Raw genomic sequence first — 27815 nt, forward strand, 5'->3', positions numbered from 1 at the left:
GTGATTTATCTAGTTTTGTTCTTTTTGTTTAGGATAGCTTTGGCTATTCTGGGTCTGTTGTTCCATATAAATTTTAGAATTGCTTTTTGTATTTCTGTGAGGAATGTAATTGGGATTTTCATAGGAATTGCATTGAATCTGCAGATTTCTTTGTGTAGTATGGACATTTAAACAACATTGATTTTTTCAATCTATGAACATGGAGTGTATTTCCATTTTTTTGATGTCTTCAATGTCTTTCACCAATGTTTCACAGTTTTTATTATAGAGATCTTTCACTTCTTTGGTTAATTCTTAGACATTTAATTTTATGTGTGGCTATCATAAATGGGATTAGTCTATTATTTCTTTTTCAGCTGGTTGATTCTTGGCATATAGAAATGCTACTGATTTTTGTATGTTTATTTTGTGGCCTACAACATTACCAAATTTGTTTATCAGTTCAAATAATTTTTTGGTGAAGCATTTAGGTTTACCTAGATATAAGTTTACATTTCTAAAAGTAAAGATAATTTGACTTCTTCCTTTCCAATTTGGATGCATTTTACTTATTTCTCTTGTCTAATTGCTCTAGCTAGGAATTTTAGTACTATGAGGAATAACAGTTGTGTAAGTAGGCATCCTTTTCTTCTTTCAGGTCTTAGGGGGAAGGCTTTCAGCTTTTCTCCATTCAGTTTGATACTAGCTATAGGTCTGTAACTTATGGCATTTATCATGATGAGCTCTATTCTTTCTATATTCAGTTTTTGAGAGTAGTTATTAATGGATGTCAAATTTTATCAAATGCTTTTTCAGCCATCTGTTGAAATGACTATATGATTTTGGTCTTTTATTCTTATTTGGTCCTCAATTGATGTGATGTATCATATTGATTGTTTGTGTATGTTGAACCATCCTTGTATTCCTTGTCATAATGAATAATCTTTTTAATGTATTGTTGAATATGACTTGTTAGTATTTTGTTGAGCATATTTGCATCAATACTCATCAGGAATATTGGCCTGTGCTTTGGTTTGCTTGCGTGTTTGTCTGATTTGGTATCAGAGTAATATTTGCCTTTCAGAGCCATTTAGATTCATTTCACTTCTCAACTTAATGGCTGGATAGTTTAGGATAAGATTGGCGTTAGTTCTTTTTTTTATTTTTTTATTTTTATTTTATTAAACCCCATTATACTTTAAGTTCTAGGGTACATATGCATAACGTACAGGTTTATTGCTGTATGCTTGTGCCATGTTACAACATTGCTGCGCCCATCAACAATAGATCAACACCCAACTACTCGCGTCCGTTTACATCGTTATAACCGATTTTAAATCCCATCTCCCTCCCCCCACTCCCCATAATAGGCCCCGATTATTGTGATGTCCCCTTCCGGGTCAAGTGATCTCATTTGTTCCAGTTTCCCCACCTATGGTAGGAACATCGCGGTGTTTGGTTTTCTGTTCTTGTATTAGTTTACTTCAGAATATTGATGGTTTCCAGCTGCATCCATGTCCCTACAAAGGACACAAACTCATCCTTTTTATGTTACCTTAGTATTCCATGGTGCATGTCTCATGCCACATTTCTTAATCCAGTCTATGCACTTTGATGGACATTTTGGGTTGATTCCAAGTCTTTTACTTCAGCCCAGCTTGAATGATTGCCTTAATGGCTGTTCTGATAACCGTAATAATATGCCGCTAGCGTTTTCAATCGCTGGGTGCATGCACCCGAAATACCGATAGGATGGCTTCAGAGTCATATGGTACATCTAGTTCTAAGATCCTTGAGGAATCATGCATACTGGCTCATAATGGTTAAGACTAGTTAACAATCCCACCAACAGTGTAAAAGTATTTCTATTTCTCCATCTCTAATACCCTATTTGTTTGACATTTTTAATGATTGCCATTCTAACTGGGTACAGATGGTATCTCATTGTAGTTTGGTTGCATTCCTCTGATGGCCAGTGATGATGAGCATTTTTTCATGTGTCTATTGGCTGTATGGGAATATCCTTCTTTTGAGGGAACTGTGTTTATTATCAACACCCACTTTTGATGGGGTTGTTTGTTTTCTTGTAAATTTGTTTGAGTTCTTTTTATAGGTTCTGGATATTAGCCCTTTGTCAGATGAGTAGATTGCAGAAATTACACCTGCATTCCTGGCAGGTGCCTGTTCCACTCTGATGGTAGTTTCTTTTACGTGGGGTACTAATTTTAACAGATCTATTTCATCAATTTGGCTTTTGCTGCCCGTTGCTTTGGTGTTTTTAGACATGAAGTCCCCTTTGCCCTTTCATGTCCTGATGGTACTACCTAGGTTTCCTCCTGGGTTTTATGGTAATTAGGGTCTAACATGTAAGTCTCTAATCCATCTTGAATTAATTTTAAGTATGGGGTAAAGGAAAGGATCAGTTTCAGCTTTCTACTTATGAAGCACAACAATTTTCCCAGCACCATTTATTCCAAAGCTTGTGAGATCTTTTCCATTTCTTTATTTTCTCAGGTTTATCAAAGATCAGATGGCTAGATGTGGTGGTATTATTTCTGAGGACTCATTTCATGTTCCATTAGTCTCTATCTCTGTTTTGGTACCAGTGCCATGTGCTGGTACTGGTGCTGTAGCCTTGTGAGTATGGTTGAAGTCAGGTAGTGTGATGCCTCCAGCTTTGTTCTTTTGACTTAGGATTGTGCTTGGTAAGGTGCTGGTTTCACTTCTGAACCAAAACAGTTCTTTCTCCAGTTCTCTTGAGAAGAGCTGTTGGTAAACTGGGTAGGGATGGCATTGAATCTATTCATTCTGATGCTGTGCATTTTCTGATCTGTTGATTTCTTTCCCTATCCATGATGTTGTTTGTTTGTGATATCTTCACTGAGCAGTAGTTTGTAGTTCTCCTTGAAGGTCCACCTTTACATCCTTATCAGTTTAGTTCCTAGGTATTTCTTCTCTTTGAAGCAATTGTGAATGGAGACTGTTCATGATTTGGCTCTCCTGTTTGTCTGTTACTGGTGTATAGAATGCTTGTGATTTTTGCACATTAATTTTGTATCCTGAGACTTTGCTGGAAGTTTTGCTTATCGAGAAGCCACAAAAATTTTGGGCTGAGACAATGGGGTTTTCCTAAATATACAAGTCCTTGTCTGTCCTGCAGAAACCAGGGACAGTGCGACTTCTTCTTTCCTAACTTCAGATACCTTCCAGTTTTGCTTTCTCTTGCTTACCACGGATTGCCCTAGCCAGGACTTCCAACACTATGTTGAATAGAATTGGTGAGAGAGAACATCCCTGTCTTGTGCCAGTTTTCAAGGAATTTTTCCAGTTTTTTACCCATTCAGTATGATATTGGCTGTGGGTTTGTCATAAATAGCTCTTATGATGATTTTGAATGCGTTCCATCAATTACAGATTTATTGAAGCGTTTTAGCATGAAGGGCTGTTGAATTTGTCAAAAGCCCCTTTTTCTGCATCTATTAGAGATAATCCATGTGGTTCTTGTCTTTAGTTTCTGTTTTATATGCTGGATTATGTTTTATTGATTTCGCGAATGTTGAACCAGCCTTGCATCCCAGGGATGAAGCCCACTTGATCATGGTGGATAAAGCTTTTTTAGCTCACAGAAGTTTGATGGACTGAAGCCTTCTTCTCTCATCTAAAGTCGAAGTCATTCTCCGTCCAGCTTTGATCCGTTGCTGGCCGATGAGCTCGCGGCTCCTTTGCGGGGGAGATCGCTCTTATTTTGGTACAAGCTTTTCTGCCCTGCTTTTTTTCCCCATCTTTGTGGGTTTATCTGCCTCTGAGGTCTTTGAGGATGGTGATGTACTGATGGGGTTTTGGTGCTAGTTATCCCTTCCTGTTTCCCAGTAGTTTCCTTCTAACAGTCAGGACCCTCAGCTGTGGAGTCTGTTGGTGCTTGGGGTCCGCTCCAGACTCTGTTTGCCTGGGTGTATCCTTGGCAGGAGCCTGCAGAAGAGATAGAGGCCTGTGCTGAACAATGGGAGAGGGGTGGCTGCCCCTCTGTCTGATTCTTGCTTTGGAGGCTTCCCCTTGGGTATGGGCTTCCTTGAGGTGTGGGGGTATGGGGCTGAGTGGGATGTCTCAGTGCACTACTCAGGGTGGGGATTACTTGGGCAAACAGTCTGTCCTTCTCAGATCCTCAACCTCCGTGTTTGGAGGTTCTTTCACTCTCTTCAAGAGCTGTCCAGACAGAGTGGTTTGCATCTGCAGGAGGTTTCTACTTTGCTTTGTTATCTGTGCCCTGTCCCCAGGGGTGGAGTCTAGAGACCAGGCAGGTTTCCCAGCCAGGCTGCTGTAGAGCTCCACCCAGTCGACTTCCCAGGCCGGGTTGTTTTACCTACTTAAGCCTCAGCAATGGCCGAAGAACCCCTCACCAGCCTGGCTGTTGCCTTGCCCGGTAGATCCACAGACTGCACTGTGCTGCCAATGAGGGAGGCTCCGTGGTGGGACCTCCCGGCCAGGTGTGGGATATTATCTCAGGTGTGCCTGTTTGCTTAAGTGTGCAGTATTGGGGTGGGAGTTACCCGATTTCCAGGTGTTGTGTGTCTCTGGTTCCCCTGGCTAGGAAAAGGATTCCCTTTCCCTTGTTCTTCCCAAGGTGGCTGATGCCTCCCTGCTTCAACTCTGCGTAGGGCTGCAGCAGCTGACCAGCGCATGATTGTCGGCCGCACCTAGGTAGAGATGAACCAGTACTTGTAGTTTGAAAATGCAGAAATCACCCGGTCTTCTGTGTGGCTCGCGCTGGGAGGACTGGAGCTGTTCCTATTGGCCATCTTGCTCCATCCCGGCATTAGTTCTTCTTAGTTTTAGTTAGATTCATCAGTGAAGTCATTTGGGACCTGGGCTTTCTTTGATATACTTTTATTATGGATTCAATATTGTTACTTGGTATTGTCTACTCCAGGTTTTTGAATTTCTTCATGGTTCAATCTTGGTAAGTTGTATGTCTTGGAATATATCCATTTCTTCTAAGTTTTCCAATTTATTGCCATGTAGTTAATCATAGTAGTCTCCAATGATCCTTGGAATTTCTGTGGTATCAGTTTTAAAGTTTCCTTTTTCATCTCTGATTTAATTTATCTGGGTCTTCTCTATTTTCTTAGTCTGGCTAAGGGTCTGTCAATTTTATTTATCTCTTCAAAAAATAACCTTTTATTTTGTTGACTGTATTTTTAAAAATTTTATTTCTTTTTGTTCTGATCTTTATTTTTCTTCTATTAATCTTGGATTTGGTTTGCTCTTGCTTTCCTGATTTTTTAAGATGCATAAGTAGGCTTTTTATTTGAAGATTTTCTACTTTTTTGACATAGTTGCTTATTGTCACTAGTTTTCCTCTTAGTACAACTTTCACTGTATCTCACAGGTTTTGGTATATTTTGTTTCCATTATCACTTGTTTCAAGAAATTTTTTAATTTCCTTTTAAATTTCTTCATTGATCCACTGATCATTCAGGAGTATATTGTTTAATTTTCATGTGTTTTGATAGTTTCCAAAGTTCTTTCTGTTATTGATTTTTTAGTTTCATTCCATTGTGGTCAGATAATATACTTGATATAATTTACATGCTTTTGAATTTTATAAAACTTGTTTTGTGTCTTAACATAAGGTCTATCCTTGAAAATGATCCATGTGCTTAGGAGAAGAATGTAGATTTTGCAGCTATTAGATGAAATGTTCTGTAAATATGCATTGGGTCTATTAGATTTGTAGTGCAGATTGAGTCCAATTTTTTGTTGATTTTCTGTCTGCATGTTCTGTCCAATGGTGAGTGTGAAAAATGGTGGTCTCTGAGTACTGTATTGAGGTCTGTCTCTCTCTCTTTTGTTCTAATAATATTTGCTTTATGTATCTGGGTACTCCAGTGTTGAGCACATATATTTATGATTGTTTTATCCTTTTGCTACATTGACCTTTGTATCATTTTATATTGCCCATCTTTGTTACTTTATAGTTTTTGTCCTAAAGTCTATTTTATCTGATATAAGTAGTTAGTCTTGCTCTTTTTTGGTTTCCGCTTGCATGGAATGTCTTTTTATCCTTTTATTTTCAGCCTGTGTATGTCTTTATAGGTGAAGTGAGTTTCTTGTGGGCATCATATACTTGAGTCTTGTTTTTTTAATTCATTCAGTCACTCTTGGTCTTTTGATTGGAGATTTTAGTTTACTTAAATTTACTGGTAACAATAATTAAACAGAAAAATGGAGAATACTCTAAAACTGTTTTTGTAGTGTGTCCATCACTCACATCTTTAATAGGAAGACAGAAAGAAAAACCTATCAAAAATAATAGCTACACCAACGTTTTAAGAGTCAAGTAGTATAAAAAGATATAAATAGAAACAATAAAAAGTTCAAAAATGGGGAATGGATGGAGTTAAAGTGTAATTTAATGCAATTATTGATAAGTTAGGACATACTACTGCCATTTTGTTACTTGATTTCTGGTGTTCTGTGGTCCTCTCTGTCTTCCCTCTTATCTTCTTTTGTGTAAAAGTGATTTTTCTGGCTGGGTGCGGTGGCTCACGCCTGTAATCCCAGCACTTTGGGAGGCCAAGGCAGGAGGATCGTGAGGTCAGGAGATCGAGACCATCCTAACACGTGAAACTCCATCTCTACTAAAAATACAAAAAATTAACTGGGTGTGGTGACTGGCACCTGTAGTCCCAGCTACTCTGGAGGCTGAGGTAGGAGAATGGCGTGAACCCGGGAGGTGGAGCTTGCAGTGAGCCGAGATTGCACCACTGCACTCCAGCCTGGGTTACAGATTGAGACTCCATCTCACACACACACACAAAAAAACAAGAAACAAAAAACAAAAAAACAGTGATTTTCCCCCAGTAATGTGTTTTAATTTCTTGCTTTTTATTTTTTGTGTATCTGTTGTAGGTTTCATTTGATGTAACCATAAGGCTTACAAATAACCTCTTATAACCAATTATTTTGGACTGATGACAACTCAAGTCTGTTACAAAAATCAACCAAATAAGCAAAGAGAAAACTAATAAATACTTTAGATTTTAACTCCATCACCTCCCCATATTAGAACTTTGTATTGTATTAATTTATATTGTTTCATACTATCTCTGAAAAGGTTGGTGTAGTTATTATTTTTGATAAGTTCTTCTTTTTGTCTTCCTACTAAAGATATGGGTGATTTTCACACTACAATTACAGTGTTAGTGTTAGAGTATTCCACGTTTGCCTGTGCACTTACTGTTACCAGTGAGTTTTGTGCCTTCAGATGATTTCTTATTGCTTATTAACATCCTTTTCTTTCAGATTGCAGGACTCCCTTTAGCATTTCTTGTAGGGCAGGTCTTGTGTTGATAAAATTCCTCAGCTTTAATTTGCCTGGGAAAGTGTTTATTTCTCCATGATGTTTGCAGAATATTTTCACTGATTATGATATTCTAGATTGGGAGGTTTTTTTTCTTCAGCACTGTGAGTATATCATGCTACTCTCTCCCTGGCCTATAGGATTATCCCTGAAAAGTATACTGCCAGATGTATTGGAACTCTTTTATATGTTTTTTTTTTTTTTTTATCTTGCTGCTTTTAGGATCCCTTCTTTATCCTTGACCTTTGCAAATTTGATTATTACATGCCTTAAGGTAGTCTTATTTGAGTTAAATCTTCTTGGTATTCTCTAAGCTTCTTGTATATGAAATATTGATATCATTCTGTCTGTTAGAAAGTTCTCTGTTAATTTTTTTTTGAGTAAATTTTCTACCCCAATCTTTCTCTATCTTTTCTTAAGGTCAATAACTCTTAGATTTTTCCCTTTTGAAGATATTTTCTTATAGGCATGCTTTATTCCTTTTTTATTCATTTTTCTCTTCTGCGTATTTTCATATAGCCTGCTTCAAACTCACTAATTATTTTTTCTGCTTGATCAATTCTGTCATTGAAACGCTCTGTTGAATTTTTCGGTTTGTCAATTCAGTCTTTGAACTCCAATATTTCTGCTTAATTTTTAATTATTTCATCTGTTAAATTTCTCGTATAGGATTCTGAATTCATTCTCTGTGTTTTCTTGAAGTTTCTTGAGCTTCCTCAAAACAGCTGTTTTTGAATTCTCCATCCGAAAAGTCACATATCTCTGTAACTCCAGGATTGGTTACAGTGCCTTATTTAGTTCATTTGGTGATGTCATGTTTTCCTTGATGTTTGCCAATGACTGAGCATTGAAGAGTTAGATATTTATTTTAATCTTCACAGTCTGGGCTTGTTTGTACCCATTCTTTTTGAGAAGGTTTTCCAAGTATTATAAAAAAAAATTAGGTGTTTTGATCTAAGTTTTTGGTCACTGTAGTCATTCTGCACTAGGGGAAGCCCCAAGCCCAGTAATGAGGCTACTCCTGCAGACTCTTACCACTAGGCAGATTTTCTCATTCTCTTTTTCCATGCTTCCTCAAATAGAAGGAGTCTCTGTCTCCATGCTAGGTTGCCTGTAGCTGGGAGAGAGGTAATGCAAGCACTCCCATGGGCACCACAGTGGGGACTATGTTGAGATACGCATTAAGCCAGCACACTATTGAGTTTCACCCAAGGCCTGTGGTTAGTATTGCTTGACTACCACTGATGTTTATTTCAGGGCCCTAGGTCACTTTAATCAGTAGATGGTGAATCCTGCCAGGACCAGGTACTTCTCTCCAGCACAACAGCTTTCTTTCTGAGTCAGGGTCAGTCTAGAAATGTCATTCAGGAGGAAGGGGCTAGAATCTAGGGATTCACGTATCTGCCTAGTGCTTTATTTTACAGTGGCTGAGCAGGTATCCAGGTTACAAAATTATCATTACTCTTTCCTCTCCTTTCCAAAAGTGGAAGGAGTCTCTCTCTGAGTTGCACTGGCTGGATTTGGGATAGAGGTGATGTCAGCATTCCTTTGGCCATGATAGCTGTTGTCACACTGAGTCACATGCATCCAAAGTTCCCTGACTCTAAGCCCAGTTCAGCATCCAGAGCTGACAATGTCTGAAGTTCTTGTGGCCTGACTGCTTTTCCAGTTTTTCAGGACCTCAGATCATTTTAGTTAGCCAGTGGTGGAGCTATACAGAACTCAGGTTTATACCACTAAGGTAGAGGATTCCCCTCTGGCCAGAGATAATTTAAATGTTTCCACCATGGTCACCAACAGAATTCTGTTCTGTGTTGTGTTCCACTGCTGCTTACAGTGGAAGCAACAGTTGTACTTCCACCGTTGCTTACAGTGGAAGCCTTATACTATAGTTAGAATTTGGGTAGTGTGATGCCTCCAGCTTTGTCCCCCTCTCCCCCTGCCCCGCTTAGGATTGCTTTGGCTATTTTGACTCTCTTCTGGTTTTGTATGAATTTTAGAATAATTTATCTAATTCTGTGCAGAATGACATTGGTAGTTTGACAGAAATAGTTTTGAATCTGCAATGCCTTGGACTGCATGGCCATTTTAATGATATTTATTCTTTTAATTCATGAGCATAGAATGGTTTCCCCTTTATTTGTGTTGCCTCTGATTTCTTTCAGGAGTGTTTTGAGTTCTCTTTGTAGAGATCTTTCATCTCTTTGGTTAGCTGTAATCCTAAGTATTTCATTTTCTTTGGAGTTAATGTAAATTGGATTGTGCATTTGATTAGAGTCTCAGCCTGGATGTTATTGGTGTATAGAAATGCTACTAATTTTTGTACATTGTTTAGTATCCTGAAACCTTTCTAAAATCGTTTTACCAAATCTAGTAGCCTTTTGGCAAAGTTCTTAGAGTTTTCTAAGTATAGAATCATATTGTCAGTGAAGAGACATATTTTGATTTCTTCTTTTTCTACTCAGTTGCCTTTTATTTCTTTCTCTTGCCTGATTGCTCTGGCTAGGACTTCCAGTAATATTTTGAATAGGAGTGGTGAGAGTGGGCATCCTTGACCTGTTTCTGTTCTCAAGGGAAATGATTCCAGTTTTACCAATTTAGTATGATGTTGGCTGTGGGGCTGTCATAGATGGCTGTTATTATTTTGAGCTATGTTCCTTCAATGCCTAGTATGTTGAGGGTTTTTTTAATCGTAAAACGATGTTGGATTTCATTGAAAGCTTTTTCTTCATGTATTAAGATGATAATATCATTTTGCTTTTAATTCTATGTGGTGAATCACAATTATTATTTTGTGTGTGTTGAACAAGTCCTGCATCTTTGGGAATAAAGCATACTTGATCATGATGAATTAACTTTTTGATGTTCTGGTGAATTCAGCTTACCAGTATTTTGTTGGAAATTTTTGCAACTATGTTAATCAGAGATATTGGCTTGAAGTTTTCTTTTTTAATCGTGTCTCTGCCAGATTTTGGTAGTAGGATTATGCTGGCTTCATAGAGTGAGTTAAGGAAGAGTCCTTCCTCCTCAATTTTTTAGAATAGTTTTAGTAGGATTGTACCAGTTCTTTTTTATACATCTGGTAGAATTCAGCTATGAATCCACCTAGTCCAGGGCTTTTTTGGTTGTTTATTTTTTATTACTGATTCAATTCAGAGCTCAAAATTGGTGTATTCAGGGTTTCAATCTCTTTTGATTCAATGTTAAGAGATTGTGTGATTCCAATAATTTCTCTGTTTTATTTGGATTTTCTAATTTCTGTGCATAGGGTTGTCCATAGTATTCTCTGAAGATTTTTGTATTATTGTAGGGTCAGTTGTAATGTCATCTATGTCAGTTCTGATTATACATATTTGGATCTTTTTTTTTCCTTATCAGTCTCACTAGTGGTATGTCAATCTTGTTTATTTGAGAAAGTAAGTCTTGCTTTCATTGATTCTTCGTGTGAATTTTTGCGCTTCAATTTTATTAAGTTCTTATCTAATTTGAGTTATTTATTTTCTTCTGCTAGCTTTGAGGTTGCTTTGTTCTTTCTCTTCTAGTTCCTTTAGATGCAACATTAGGTTGTTAATTTCAGATCCTTCTAACTACTTGATGAAGGCATTTAGGGGTATAAACTTTCCTCTTAGCACTCTTAATTTTTCATTTAGCTTCATCCTAGAGATTTTTGTCAATTGTTTCCCTATTTTTATTAATTTTAAAGGATTACCTGACTCTGTCTTAACTTTTGTGCTTGCCCACAAGTTATTCAGGAGCAAGTTGTTTAATTTCCATGTATTTCTATACTTTTGAGAGATCTTCTTGATATTGATTTCTATGTTTATTGCACTATCGTTTACTAGTGTACTTGTTATAATTTCAACTTTTTTTGAGTTTATTGAGACTTGCTTTATGACCAAGCATATGGCCAATCCTAGAGTGTGCTCCATGTGTAGAAGAGAAAAATGTATATTTTGTGGTTGTTTGGTAGAGTGTTCTATAAATGTCTATAGGTCTAATTTGTCAAGTGTTGAGCTTAAGTTTAAAGTTTCTTTGTTAGTTTTCTGCCTCAGTTATCTGTCTAATGCTGTCAGTATGGTGTTGAAGTCTCCCACTATTCTTGTGTTGTTAAGTCTTTTCATATGCTAAGAAGAACTTCAATGCTTCAATGTAGGGTGCACATATTTAGGATTGTTAAGTGTTGTTGTTGAATTGTACACCCTATCCTTATGGGATGCCTTTTATTGTCCTTTTTGATTGTTGTTGGTTTAAAATCTGTTTTATCTGACATAAGAATAGTAACTCTTACATTTTTTTGTTTTCCATTTGCATGGTAGATCTTTCTCCATTCTTTACTTTGAGCCTGTGGGTGTCATTACATGTGAGACTGGTCAGTTGAAGAGAGAAAATTGTTGAGTGTTGACTTTGATCCAGCTTGCCACTTTGTGTCTTTTGAATGGTGTGTTTAGTCCATTTCCATTTAAGGTTATTATTATGTGTGATTTTGATTTTGTCATTATGTTGTTAGCTGGTTATTATGTAGACCTAATTGCATAGTTGCTTTACAGTGCCTGTGTGCTACAAGTGTGTTTTTGTGGTAGCAGGTATCATTCTTTCAATTCCATGTTTAGCAAGGAGTATGTTGTTAATAAATTGTGGCAGGAAATAATACAGGCATACCTCAAAGACATTCTGAGTTCACATACAGACTACTGCGATAAGGTTAATATTGCAAAACAAATTAGTCATGCAAATTTTGTGGTTCTTTAGTGCATACAAGAGATATTATGTTTACACTATACTGTTGTTTATTAAGTGTGCTATGGCATTATATCCAAAAAATTGCATACTTTAATTTAAAATTAATGTGTTATTAAAATGCTAATGGTAATATAAGCCTCCAACAAGTCACAATATTTTGCTGGTGGAGGGTCTTGTTTCATGTTGATGGCTGCTGACTGATCAGGGAGGTGGTTGCTGAAGGTTGGAGTGGTCATGGTAGTTTCTTAAAATAAGACAATAAAGAGGTTTGCAAGATTGGTTGACTCTTTCTTTTCTAAAAGATTTCTCTGTAGTATGTAATGTTGTTGGATAGCATTTTACCCATTAGAACTTATTTCAAAACTGGAGTCAATCTTCTCAAATCCCACCACTACCTTACTAACTAAACTTATCTAATAATTAAAATCCTTTGTTTTCATGTCAATAATTTACAGCATTTTCACCAGGAGTAGATTCCATCTCAATAAACAACTTACTTTGCTCATACATAGAAATCAACTTCTCATCCATACAAGTTTTATCATATTGTTGCAGAAATTCAGTCACATCTTCAGGTGCCTCTTCTAATCCTATCTTGCTGTTTTCATCACATTTGCAATTACTTTCTTCACTGAAGTCTTGAACCCCTCAAAATTATCTAGGAGGATTGGGATAAACTTTTTCCAAGCTTAATGTTAATATTTTAATCTCCTCCCATGAATCACAAATGTGTAGTCACATCTGGAATTATCAATCCTTCCAGATAGTTTTCAAAGTACTTTGTACAGATTGATCAAAGGAATTACAATCTGTGGCAGCTATAGCCTTATGAAATGTATTTCTTAAATAACAAGATTTACATTTAAAGTCAAAATAACTCCTTAATCCATGGGCTGCAGAGTGGATGTTGTGTTAGCAGCCATGAAAACAACATTACTCTCCTTGTTCATCTCCATTAGAGCTCTTGGGTAACCAGGTACATTGTCAATGAACAATAATACATTGAAATAAACTTTTTAATGAGCTATAGGTCTTGACAGTGAGCTTAAAATTCTCAGTTAAGCATGCCGTAAATAGATGTGCAGTCATCTGGGTTCTGTTGTTCTAGGGCACAGGCAGAGTAGATTTAGCAAATTCTTAAGATCCCTGGGACTTTTTAAAATATCAAATGAGCATTGACTTCAATTTAAAGTCACCAGCTGCATTAGCCCCTAATAAGAGAGTCAGCCTATCATTGGAAATTTTAAAGCCCGGCATTGACCTCTCCACTCTAGTTATGAAAGTTCTATATATTATATTCTCCTAATATAAGGCTGTTTTATCTACATTGAAAATCTTTGTAGTATAGCCATCTTCATCGGTTATTTTAGCTAAATCTTCCCGATAACTTGATGCAGCTTCTACATCAGCACTTCCTGCTTCACCATGTAGTTTTATATTATGAAGACCACTTTTTCCCTTAAGCCACATGAGCCAACTTTTTCTAGCTGCAAACTTTTTTCTACAACTTTCTCATCTCTCTCAGCCTTCATAGAATTGAATACAGTTAGAGCCTTGCTCTGAATTAGACTTTGGCTAGAGGGTATGTCATGGCTGGTTTAATATTCTATTATGACTACTAAAACTCTCTCCTTATCAGTAATAAGGATGTTCAACTTTCTTGTCACTTATAAATTCACTGGAATCACACTTTTAATTTCCTTCAAAAACATTTTTTGGCATTCACACTTTGGCTGTTGGGCACAAGAGGCCTAGCTTTCATCCTCTCTTGGATTTCTACATGCCTTTTCACTAAACTTAATCATTTCTAGCTTTTGATTTAAAATGAGAGAGATGTGACTCTTCTGTTCACTTGAACATTTAGAGGCCATTACAGAACATTTAGAGGCCATTACAGGGTTGTTAATTGGCCTGATTTCAATATTGTGTCTCAGAGAATAAGGAGACCTGAGGAGAGTGAGAGTGATGGAGGAACAGCCCATTAGTGGAGCAATCAGAATGCACACAACGTTATTGATTAAGTTTTCCATCATTTATGGGTGCAGTTTGTGTGCCTCCAGACAATTACAATGGTAATATCGAAGATCATTAATCATAGATCACTAGAACACACATAATAATGATTAAAAAGTTTAAAATGTTGCAAGAATTATCAAAGTATAACAGACACAAAGTGAACACATGGTGTTGGTAAATGATACCAGATTTGCTCAATGCAGAGTTACCAGAAACTGTCCATTTATTAAAAAAAATAAAAATAAAAAAATGCAATATCTGAGAACTGCAGTAATGCAAAGTGCAATAAAACAAGGCATTCCTGTACCTCAATGCAATGTTTGTCAATCAGCTACTCTACAAATTTGAGAGACCACAGTATGCTGAAATCCTAGGAGATCACCCTGGTACACCCATGTCCCAGATGTATGGAGCACCATAGCTAGAGAGATCATTTGTACAATTGGGAGGAACTTTGGATTATACACCCTGGATGAGAATAATCTTGCTTAATTAATGAATCTTTATGATAATTCCTAAAAAACCAGGAAAAATATTCTGCAACTTTGTTTACTGTCAGTAATTGTGACGTGATTCCTCCTGAGTATCATCAAAACATGTGTGAGAGGTGATAACACTCTCTATATAGTTGGATATCTGTAAAGATATTTTTTGTTTTTAGTCCTTCTCTTTTATGAGTGATATACATTGAAGATAGGTATAACAGAATTGATTATTGTTTTCTCTTTTATTTTAAACCAAGAAAATAAAAAAGCATATAACTCCTGTTGTGTTTTCTTACCATTTTTGTTATAAAGTTGCTACCTGTTTATTAAATAATGGACAACTGAGCGGCATGCTGTAGAGTATTTAAGTGCTTAATTGACAAAGCTCCTTTTGAGTGTCAGTGGTTCTATTCCTTTAATATCATGCACTTTTATACCATGCTAATGTTATATGACACAATGCTCTAAGTCTTAGAATCAAAGATTCAATTCAGTTTAATAACTAACACACTCATCCATTTGTTATTCTTTTTGTATCGAGCCTAAAGTAAAGAGCTCATCTTTTTTAAGTCATCCATGTTGTTCCTTAGGCTTTTTATCTTTGGTCAGATTTTTGAAGAATTGTGGCTTGTTTCATGATTTTTGTATTTGTGTCTAATGCACATTTTAACATAATAAACACTGCATTGTGTAGCTGCAGCTTCTGGAAAAGTAAATCTTTCAGAAATTGTCTTTCAGATTGTCAATAAACTTTTTCTTTAAATTTCAGAAAGAAAAAGAAAAAACTGTCAAGAAAAGGAAATATTCAACAAAATTATCTTTAAAAAAATGAAATTAAGACTTTCCCAGATTAACAATGCATGAGAAAGTTCACCACTAGTGGGACTGTCATACAAAAAAAAAAAAAAAAATTAAAATGAGCTCTTGAAGCTGAAATAAAAGGACGTTAAGCAATAAGTTAAAACAATATTTAAAAAAACACTGATAAAAGTAACAACACAAGTAAATATAAAAGGCAGTATTGTTGTACCTTTGAATTGTAACTTCTCTTCTTATTACCTACATAATTTAAAGTATATAAAACAATTATAGACCTATATTAATGGGCACAAATGTTTAAATACATAATCTGTGACAATAACATGAGGGGGCAGAGATTTACAGGAGCAGGATTTTTTTTTATTATTATACTTTAAGTTCTAGGGTACATGTGCACAATGTGCAGGTTTGTTACATATGTATACATATGCCATATTGGTGTGCTGCACCCATTAACTCATCATTTACATTAGGTATATCTCCTAATGCTATCCCTCCCCCATCCCCGCTCCCCACAATAAGCTCAGTGTGTGATGTTCCTCTTCCTGTGTCCAAGTGATCTCATTCTTCAATTCCACCTATGAGTGAGAACATGCGGTGTTTGGTTTTCTGTTCTTGTGACAGTCTGCTGAGAATGATGGTTTCCAGCTGCATCCATATACCTACATAGGACACGAACTCATCCCTTTTTATGGCTGCATAGTATTCCATGGTGTAGATGTGCCACATTTTCTTAATCCAGTCTGTCACTGATGGACATTTGGGTTGATTCCAAGTCTTCGCTATTGTGAATAGTGCCGCAATGAACATACGTGTGTATGTGTCTTTATAGCAGCATGATTTATAATCCTTTGGGTATATACCCAGTAATGGGATGGCTGGGTCAAATGGTATTTCTAGTTCTAGATCCTTGAGGAATCGCCACACTGTTTTCCACAATGGTTGAACTAGTTTACAGTCCCACCAACAATGTAAAAGTGTTCCTATTTCTCCACATCCTCTCCAGCATCTCTTGTTTCCTGACTTTTTTTTTTTTTTTTTTTTTTTGATACAGAGTCTCGCTCTGTCGCCCAGGCTGGAGTGCAGTGGCCGGATCTCAGCTCACTGCAAGCTCCGCCTCCTGGGTTTACACTATTCTCCTGCCTCAGCCTCCCAAGTAGCTGGGACTACAGGCGCCCGCCACCTCGCCCGGCTAGTTTTTTGTATTTTTTAGTAGAGACAGGGTTTCACCATGTTAGCCAGGATGGTCTCAATCTCCTGACCTCGTGATCCGCCCATCTCGGCCTCCCAAAGTGCTGGGATTACAGGCTTGAGCCACTGCGCCCGGCCCTGTTTCCTGACTTTTTAACGATTGCCATTCTAACTGGTGTGAGATGGTATCTCGTTGTGGTTTTGATTTGCATTTATCTGATGATGAGTTATGATGAGCATTTTTTCATGTGTCTGTTGGCTGCATAAATCTCTTCTTTTGAGAAGTGTCTGTTTATATCCTTTGCCCACTTTTTGATGGGGTTGTTTGTTTTTTTCTTGTAAATTTGTTTGAGTTCTTTGTAGGTTCTGGATATTAGCTCTTTGTCAGATGAGCAGATTGCAAACTCTTTCTCCCATTCTGTTTCAGCTTTCTACTTATGCTAGCCAATTTTCCCAGCACCATTTATTAAATAGGGAATCCTTTCCCCATTTCTTGTTTCTCTCAGGTTTGTCAAAGATCAGATGGCTGTAGATGCGTGGTATTATTTCTGAGGACTCTGTTCTGTTCCATTGGTCTCTATCTCTGTTTTGGTACCAGTACCATGCTGTTTTGGTTACTGTAGCCTTGTAGTATAGTTTGAAGTCAGGTAGCATGATGCCTCCAGCTTTGTTCTTTTGGCTTAGGATTGTGCTGGCAATGCAGGCTCCTTTTTGGTTCCACATGAACTTTAAAGCAGTTTTTTCCAATTCTGTGAAGAAAGTCATTGGTAGCTTAATGGGGATGGCATTGAATCTATAAATAACCTTGGGCAGTATGGCCATTTTCACGATATTGATTCTTCCTATCCATGAGCATGGTATGTTCTTCCATTTGTTTGTGTCCTCTTTTATTTCACTGAGCAGTGGTTTGTAGTTCTCCTTGAAGAGGTCCTTTACATCCCTTGTAAGTTGAATTCCTAGGTATTTAATGCTCTTTGAAGCTATTGTGAATGGAAGTTCATTCATGATTTGGCTCTCTGTTTGTCTGTTATTGGTGTGTAGGAATGCTTGTGATTTTTGCACATTAATTTTGTATCCTGAGACTTTGCTGAAGTTGTTTATCAGCTTAAGGAGATTTTGGGCTGAGACAATGGAGTTTTCTAAATATACAATCATGTCATCTGCAAACAGGGACAATTTGACTTCCTCTTTTCCTTATTGAATACCTTTTATTTCTTTCTCTTGCCTGATTGCCTTAGCCAGAACTTCCAACACTATGTTGAATAGGAGTGGTGAGAGAGGGCATCCCTGTCTTGTGCCAGTTTTCAAAGGCAATGCTTCCAGTTTTTGCCCATTCAGTATGATATTGGCTGTGGGTTTGTCATAAATAGCTCTTATTATTTTGAGATACGTTCCATCAATACCGAGTTTATTGAGAGTTTTTAGCATGAAGGGCTGTTGAATTTTGTCAAAGGCCTTTTCTGCATCTATTGAGATAATCATGTGGTTTTTGTCTTTGGTTCTGTTTATATGCAGGATTACGTTTATTGATTTGCATATGTTGAACCAGCCTTGCATCCCAGGGTTGAAATCCATTTGGTCATGGTGGATAAGCTTTTTGATGTGCTGCTGGATTTGGTTTGCCAGTATTTTATTGAGGATTTTTGCATCAATGTTCATCAGGGATATGGGTCTAAAATTCTCTATTTTTGTTGTGTCTCTGTCAGGCTTTGGTATCAGGATGATGTTGGCCTCATCAAATGAGTTAGGGAGGATTCTCTCTTTTTCAATTGATTGGAATAGTTTCAGAAGGAATGGTACCAGCTCCTCCTTGTACCTCTGGTTGAATTCGGCTGTGAATCAGTCTGGTCCTGGACTTTTTTTGGTTGGTAGGCTGTTAATTATTGCCTCAATTTCAGAGCTTGCAATTGGTCTATTCAGGGATTCAGCTTCTTCCTGGTTTAGTCTTGGGAGAGTGTATGTGTCCAGGAAATTATCCATTTCTTCTAGGTTTTCTAGTTTATTTGTGTAGAGGTGTTTATAGTATTCTCTGATGGTACTTTGTATTTCTGTGGGGTCGGTGGTGATATCTTTATCATTTTTTATTGCATCTATTTGATTCTTCTCTCTTTTCTTCTTTATTAGTCTCACTGGTAGTCTATCAATTTTGTTGATCTTTTCAAAAAACCAGCTCCTGGATTCATTGTTTTTTTTGAAGGGTTTTTTGTGTCTCTATCTCTTTCATTTCTGCTCTCATCTTAGTTATTTCTTACCTTCTGATAGCTTTTGAATGTATTTGCTCTTGCTTCTCTAGTTCTTTTAATTGTGATGTTAGAGTGTCAATTTTAGATCTTTCCTGCTTTCTCTTGTGGGCATTTAGTGCTATAAATTTCCCTCTACACACTGCTTTAAATGTGTCCCAGAAGTTCTGGTATGTTGTATCTTTGTTCTCATTGGTTTCAAAGAACATCTTTATTTCTGTCTTCATTTTGTTATGCACCCAGTAGTCATTCAGGAGCAGGTTGTTCAGTCTCCATGTAGTTGAGCAGTTTTGATTGAGTTTCTTAGTCCTGAGTTCTAGTTTGATTACACTGTGGTCTGAGAGACAGTTTGTTATAATTTCTGTTCTTGTACATTTGCTGAGGAGTGCTTTACTTCCAACTATGTGGTCAATTTTGGAATAAGTGTGATGTGGTGCTGAGAAGAATGTATATTCTGTTGATTTGGGGTGGAGAGTTCTGCAGATGTCTCTTAGGTATGCTTGGTGCAGAGTTGAGTTCAATTCCTGGATATCCTTATTAACTTTCTGTCTCATTGATCTGTCTAATGTTGACAGTGGGGTGTTGAAGTCTCCCATTATTATTGTATGGGAGTCTAAGTCTCTTTGTAAGTCTCTAAGGACTTGCTTTATGAATCTGGGTGCTCCTGTATTGGGTGCATATATATTTAGGATAGTTAGCTCTTCTTGCTGAATTGATCCCTTTACCATCATGTAATGGCTTTCTTTGTCTCTTTTGTCCTTTGTTGGTTTAAAGTCTGTTTTATCAGAGACTAGGATTGCAAACCCTGCCTTTTTTTGTTTTCCATTTGCTTGGTAGATCTTCCTCCCTTCCTTTATTTTGAGCCTATGTGTGTCTCAGGAGCAGAGTTTTTATATGTCATTGAAGCTAGGTTGACAATAATTCAAATTCAATTATTAGCCATTTAGCATATTAAATGTAATCTTTAAGGTAACTGAGAACAAAAATCACCTGGTGACTATCAAGCAAGCCCCATAGACAAACCAACTTATATGAGGAATGTAGAAGTATAATGAAGGGAGGAAAGACCCCTTGGTGACCATCAAAAAGGCCATCCAGAGGCCAAACTCTTTATGTGGGGAATTCAGAAGTAATTAAACTTCTCTAGTGTCTAAAGTTGGCTTCTGGTTCCAGGCTTTTTTTTTTTTTTTTTTTTTTTTTTTTTTTTTTTTTTTTTTTTTTTAATTTTACGTGAAGTTCTGGGATACATGTGTAAAACGTGCAGGTGTGTTACATAGATAAACACGTGCCATGGTGGTTTCCTGCACTTATCAACACGTCAATTAGGTTTCAGACCCCGCATGCTTTAGGTATTTGTCCTAATGCTTTCTTCCCTTGACTCACTCCCTGACAGGTCCCGGTGTGTGTTTTTCCCCTCCCTGTGTCCATGTGTTCTCATTGTTCAACTCCCAATTATGAGTGAGAACGTGCAGTGTTTGGTTTTCTGTTCCTGTGTTAGTTTGCTGAGAATGATGGCTTCCAGCTTCATCCATGTCCCTGCAAACCACATGAATTCATCCTTTTTATGGTTGCATAGTATTTCATGGTATATATGTGCCACATTTTCTTTATCCAGTCTAGCATTGATGGGCATTTGGGTTGGTTCCAAGTCTTTGCTATTGTAAACAGTGCTGCAGTAAACGTACATGTGCATATATTTTTATGGTAGAATAATTTGTAATCTTTTGGGTATATACCCAGTAATGGGATTGCTGGGTCAAACGGTATTTCTGGTTCTAGATACTAGAATTGCCACACTGCCTTCCACAATGTACTAATTTACATTCCCACCAACAGTGTAAAAGCATTCCTCTTTCTCCACAGCCTTGCCAGCATCTATTGTTTCCTGACTTTTTCATAAATGCTATTCTGACAGTCATGAGATGGTATCTCATTGTGGTTTTAATTTGCATTCTCTAATGACCAGCGATTATGAGCTTTTTTTCATGTATTTCTTGGCTGCATAAATGTCTTCTTTTGAGAAGTGTCTGTTCATATTCTTTGCCCACTTTTTGGTGGAGTTGCTTTATTCTTATAAATTTGTTTAAGTTCCTTATAAATTCTGGATATTAGACCTTTGTCAGATGGGTAGATTGCAAAAATTTTCTCCCTTTCTGTGGGTTTCCTATTCACTCTGATGATAGTTTCTTTCGCTGTGCAGAAGCACTTTAGTTCAATTAGATTCCATTTGTCAATTTTGGCTTTTTTGCAATTGCTTTTCGTTTTTAGTCATGAATTCTTTGTCCATGCATGTGTCCTGAATGGTATTGCCTAGATTTTCTTCTAGGGTTTTTATGGTTTTGGACTTGACATTTAAGTCCTTAATCCATCTTGACTTAATTTTTGTATAAGGTATGAAAGAGAGGCCAGATTCTGTTTTCTGTATATGGCTAGCCAGTTTTCCCAGCACCATTTATTAAATAGGGAAGCCTTTCCCCATTGCTTGTTTTTGTCAGGTTTGCCAAAGATCAGATGGTTGTAGATATATGGTGGTATTTCTGAGCTCTTTGATCTGTTCCATTCATCTATATATCTGATTTTGTACCTGTATCATGACGTTTTGGTTACCACAGCATTGTAGTATAGTTTGAAGTCTTGTAGCCTGATGACTCCAGCTTTGTTCTTTTTGTTTAGGATTGTCTTGCTATGCGGACTTTTTTTGGTTTCCATACAAAATTTATAGTGTTTTTTTCTAATTCCATGAAGAAAGTCAATGCTAGCTTCATGGGAATAGCATTGAATCTATAAATGACTTTGGCAGTATGGTCATTTTCAAGATAGTGATTCTCTCTATCCATGAGCATGGGACTTTTTTTCCATTTCTTTGTGTCCTCTATTGTCTTTGAGCAGTGGTTTGTAGTTCCTGATGAAGTCCCTCATATCCTTTGTAAGTTGTATTATTAGGTATTTTATACTTTTGTAGCAATTGTGAATGGGCGTTCACTCATGATTTGGCTCTCTGCATGTCTATTATTGGTGTATAGGAATGCTTGCTATTTTCACACATTGATTTTGCATCCTGAGACTCTTCGGAAGTTGCTTATCAGCTTAAGGAGTTTTGGGGCTGAGACGGTGGGGTATTCTAAATATGGAATCATGTCATCTGCAAATAGAGACAATTTGACTTTCTCTTTTTCTATTTGAAGGTCCTTTATTTCTTTTGCTTGCCTGATTGCCCTGGCCAGAACTTCCAATAATCGTTGAATAGGACTGCCGAGAGAGGGCATCCTTGTCTTGTGCTGGTTTTCAAAGGAAATGCTTCCAGCTTTTGACCATTCGATATGATATTGGCTATGGGTTTTTCATAAATAGCTCTTATTATTTTGAGATATGTTCCATCAATACCTAGTATATTGAGAGTTTTTAACATGAAGGTATGTTGAATTTTATCAAAGTTCTTTTCTGTATCTATTGAGATAATCATGTGGTTTTTGTCATTGGTTCTGTTTATGTGATGGATTACGATTATTGATTTGTATATGTTGAACGAGCCTTGCATTGCAGGGATGAAGCTGACTTGATCATGGCGAATAAGCTTTTTGATGTGCTGCTGGATTTGGTTTGCCAGTATTTTATTGAGGATTTTTGCATCGATGTTCATCAGGGATATTGTCCTGAAATTTTTGTTGTTGTGTCTCTGCCAGGTTTTGGTATCAGGATGATGCTGGCCTCGTAAAATGAGTTGGGAAGGAGTCTCTTATTTTCTATTGTTTGGAAGAGTTTCAGAAGGAATGGTACCAGCTCTTCTTTGTACCTCTGGTAGAATTCAGGTGTAAATCCATCTGGTCCTGGACTTTTTTTTGGTTGATAGGCTATTAATAACTGCCTCAATTTCAGAACTCGTTATTGGTTTATTCAGGGATTCCACTTCTTCTTGGTTTAGACTTGGGAGGTGTATGTTTCCAGGAATTTATCTATTTCTTCTAGATTTTCTAGTTTATTTACATAGAGGTGTTTATAGTATTCTCTTATGGTAGTTTGTATTTCTGTGGGATCAGTGGTTTTATCCCCTTTATTTTTTTTTATTGCATCTATTTGATTCTTCTCTCTTTTCTTCTTTATTAGTTTGGCTAGTGGTCTATATAGTTTGTTCATCTTTTCAAAAAACCAGTTCCTGGATCCATAATTATTTTAATGGTTTTTCATGTCTCTATCTCCTTCAGTTCTGATTTGATCTTAGTTATTTCTTGTCCACTGCTAGCTTTTGAACTTGTTTGCTTTTGCTTCTCTAGTTCTTTAAATTGTCACGTTAGGGCATCAATTTTACATCTTTCCTCTTTCCTCTTGTGGGCATTCAGTGCTCTAAATTTCCCTCTAAACACTGCTGTAGCTGTGTCCCAGAGATTCTAGCACATTGTGTCTTTGTTCTCATTGGTTTCAAATAACTTATTTATGTCTGCCTCAATTTCGTTATTTACCCAGTAGCCATTCAGGAGCAGGTTGTTCTGTTTGTTGTGTGGTTTTGAGTCAGTTTCTTAATCCTGAGTTCTAATTTGATTGCATTGTGGTCTGAGAGACTGTTTGTTATGATTTCCATTCTTTTGCATTTGCTGAGGAGTGTTTTACTTTCAATTATATGGTCAATTTTAGAGTAAGTGCAATGTGGTGCTGAGAATAATGTAAATTCTGTTGATTTGGGGTGGAGAGTTCTGTAGATGTCTATTAGGTCTGCTTGGTTCAGAGCTGAGTGCAAGCCATGAACATCCTTGTTAATTATTTGTGCTGTCAATCTGTCTAGTGTTGATGGTGGGGTGTCAATATTTCCCACTATTGTTGTGTGGGAGTCTAAGTCTCTTTGTATGTCTCTAGAACTTGCTTTATGAATCTGGGTGCTGCTGTATCGAGTGCATAGATATTTAGGATAGTTAGCTCTTCTTGTTGCATTGATCTTTTTACCATTATGTAATGCCTTTCTGTGTCTTTTTTATGTTTGTTGGTTTAAAGTCTGTTTTATCAGAGACTAGAATTGCAACCCCTGCTTTTTTTTTTTTTTTTTTTTTTTTTTTTTTTGCTTTCCATTTTGCTTGGTACATATTCCTCCATCCCTTTATTTATAGCCTATTTGTGTCTTTGCATGTGAGATGCATCTCCTGAATACAGCACACTGATAAGACTTGACATTTTATCTAATTTGCCAGTCTGTTTCTTTTATTTGAGACATTTAACCCATTTACATTTCAGGTTAATATTGTTATGTGTCAATTTGATCCTGTCCTTATGACATTGCCTGCTTATTTTGTACATTAGTTGATGCATTTTCTCCATTGTGTCAACGGTGTTTAGAATTTGGCATGTTTTTGCAGTGGCTGATACTGGTTTCTCCTTTTCATATTTACTGCTTCCCTCAGTAGCTCTTGTAAGGCAGGCCTGGTGGTGACAAAATCTCTCAGCGTTTGCTTCTCTGTATGGGATTTTATTTCTCCTTTGCTTATGAAGCTTAGTTTGGCTGGATAGGAAATTCCGGGTTGAAAAATATTTTCTTTAAGAATGTTGAATATTGGCCCCCATTCTCCTCTGGCTTGTAGAGTTTCTGCAGAAAGATCCACTGCTAGTCTGATGGGCTTCCCTTTGTGAGTTACCCGATCTTTCTCTCTGGCTGCCCTTAACAGTTTTTCCTTCAATTCAACCTTGCTGAATCTGACGATTATATGTTTTTGGGTTGCTCTTCTCGAGCAGTATCTTTGTGGGTTCTCTGTATTTCCTGAATTTGAATGTTGGCCTCTCTTGCTAGGTTGGGCAAGTTCTCCTGCATAATATCTTGAAGAGTGTTTTCCAACTTGGTTTCATTCTCCGCATCACTTTCAGGTACACCAATCAAACGTAGGTTTGGTCTTTTCACATACTCCCATATTTCATGGAGGCTTTGTTAGTTCCTTTTTATTTTTCTCTAATCTTGTCTCCATGCTGTATTTCATTAAGTTGATCTTCATTCTCTGATGTCCCTTCTTTTGCTTGATTAATTCAACTATTGAAATTTGTGTATGCTTCACGAAGTTCTCATGCTATGTTTTTCAGCTCCATCAGGTCATTTGTGTTCTTCTCTAACTGGTTATTCTACAGAACAGAAAAGATTGCTGCCTACTCCTTTCTCTGGAAGTTTCATCCCAGAGGGGCACCAGTCTTATGCCAACTGGAACTCCCCTGTATGAGGTATCTGTAGGTTCCATTGGGAGGTTTCTCCCAGTCAGGAAGATGTGGAGTCAGGCACTCACTTGAGGTGGCAGTCTGTCCCTTAGCGGAGCTGGTGCAGTGTGCTGGGAGAATGCCTCTTGTCAGGATCAGCTGCTCTCTTCAGCGCTGACAGGCAGGAATGATTAAATCCACTGAAGCTGCACCCACAGCCGCCCCTCACCCCATGTACGATGCCCCAGGGAAGTGGGGGTTTTGTCTGTAAGCTGCTGACTGCAACTGTTATCTTTCCTTCAGAGATACCCTGCCCAGTCAAGAGAAATCTAGAGAAGCAGTCGGGCCACAACTGCTTTGTTACACCCAGCCCAGACCTCCCAGCCTCCTTAGCACTGTCAGGGTACAACCGCCTACTAAAGCCTCAGTAATGGCGAACACCCCTCTGCACACCACGCTGGACCGTCCCAGGTTGACTTCAGACTGCTGGGCTGGCAGCGAAAATTTCAAGCCAGTATTTCTTAGCTTACTGGGCTCTATGGGAGTGAGACCCACCGAGCGAGATCTCTTGGCTCCCTGGCTTCAACCCCCTTTCCAGGTGAGTGGACAGTTCTGTCTCCCTGGGGTTCCAGGCGCCTCTGCAGTACAAAAAATAAAAAAATAAACTCCTTCCGCTAGATCAGTGTCTGCCCAGACAGCCACCCAGTTTTGTGCTTGAAATTCTGGGCCCTTGAGGTGTAGGCACACAAGGGAATCTCCTGATTTGCAGATTGCAAGAAAACATGGAAAAAGCATAGTAACCTGGCTGGGTAGCACAGTTCCTCATGGCTTCCCTTGGCTGGTGGGAGGGAGATCCCCAGGCCCTTGTACTTCCTGGGTGAAGTGACCCTCCACCCTGCTTCTGCTTACCCTCCACAGGTTGGAGCCACTGCCTAACCAGTCCCAATAAGATGAACTGGATACCTCAGTTGGAAATGCAGAAATCACCCACCTTCTGTGTAGGTCTCACTGGGAGCTGCAGACTGGAGCTGTTCTTATTTCGTCATCTTGGCCCCTCCACACGAACCTACAATTGATTGAAGTACCAGAAGGAGACAGGGAGAATGGAAACAAGCTGGAAAACAAACTTTGGGATATTTTCCAGGAGAACTTCCCCAGCCTAGTAAGACAGGCCAACATGTAAATTCAGGTCTGGATCAAGCAGACCTAGTAGACGTCTACAGAACCCTTTACTCCAAACCAACAGCATATACATTCTTCTAAGTGTCACATGGCACTTATTCTAAAATTGGCCACATAAATGAAAGTAAAACACTTCTCAGCAAATGCAAACGAACTGAAATCACAACAGTCTCTCAGACCACAGTGCAATCAAATTAGAACTCAGGTTAAGAAACTCAAAACCACAAGATTTCGTGGAAATTGAACAACCTGCTCCTAAATGACTCCTGGGTAAATAATGAAATTAAGGTAGAAATCAAGTAGTTTTTTTGAAACCAATGAGAACAAAGAGAAAATATACCATAATCTCTGGGATACGGCTAAAGCAGTGTTAAGAGGGAAATTTATAGCACTAAGTGCCCACATCGGAAAGCTAGAAATATCTCAAATCAACTCCCTAACATCACAAGTAAAAGAGCTGAAGAGGGAAGAGAAAACAAATCCAAAAGCTAGCAGAAGACAAGCAATAACTAACACCAGAGAAGAACTGAATGAGATACAGACATGAAAAACTCTCCAAAAAACTTGAATCTGGGAGTTGTTTTTTGAAAAGATTTACAAAATAGATAGACCGCTACTTAGACTAATAAAAACGAGAGAGAGGAATCAAATAGACACAATAAAAAATGATAAAGGAGATTTCACCATTGACCCCACAAAAATACAAACTAATATCACAGAATACTATAAACACCTCTACACAAATAAACTAGAAAATCTAGAAAAAATGGAAAAATTCCTGGATGCATTCACCCTACCAGGACTAAACTGGAAAGAATTTGAATCCCTGAATATACCAATAACGAGTTCTAAGATTGAAGCAGTAATTAATAGCCTATCAACCCAAAAAAGCCCAGGATCAGATGGATTTACACCCAAATTCTACCACAGGTACAAAGAGGAGCTGGTACCATTCCTTCTGAAACTATTCCAAACAACTTAAAAAGAGGGACTCCTTCCTAACTCAGTTCATGAAGGCAGCATCATCCTGATAACGAAACCTGTCAGAGACAAAAAAGAAAACTTCAGGCCAATATCCCCAAAGAACTTCCATGCAAAAATCCTCAATAAAATACTGGGAAGCCGAATTGAGCAGCGCATCAAAAAACGGAACCATCACTGTCAAGATGTCTTCATCCCTGGGATGGAAGGTTTGTTGAACATATGCAAATCAATAAATGTAATCCATCACAGGAACAGAAACATAGACGAAAACCACATGATTGTCTCAATAGATGCAAAAAAAGCCTTTGATAAAATTCAACTTCCCTTCATGTTAAAAAACCTCAACAAACTAGGTGTTGATGGAACGTATCTCAAAATAATAAGAGCTATTTATGACAAACCCACAGCCAATATACTGAATGGGCAAAACCTGGAAGAATTCCCTTTGAAAACTGATACAAGACAAGTGTGTCCCCTCTCACCACTTCTACTCAACATAGTATTGGAAGTTCTGGCCAGAGCAATCAGGCAAGAGAAAAAAATAAAAGGCCTTCAAATACGAAGAGGGAAAGTCAAGTAGTCTCTGTTTGCAGATGACATTATTTTATATTTAGAAAACCCCATCATCTCAGCCCAAAAACTTTTTTTTTGAGACAG

The sequence above is a fragment of the Papio anubis genome, chromosome X (assembly GCF_008728515.1).
Source record: "Papio anubis isolate 15944 chromosome X, Panubis1.0, whole genome shotgun sequence".
NCBI lineage: Eukaryota > Metazoa > Chordata > Mammalia > Primates > Cercopithecidae > Papio > Papio anubis.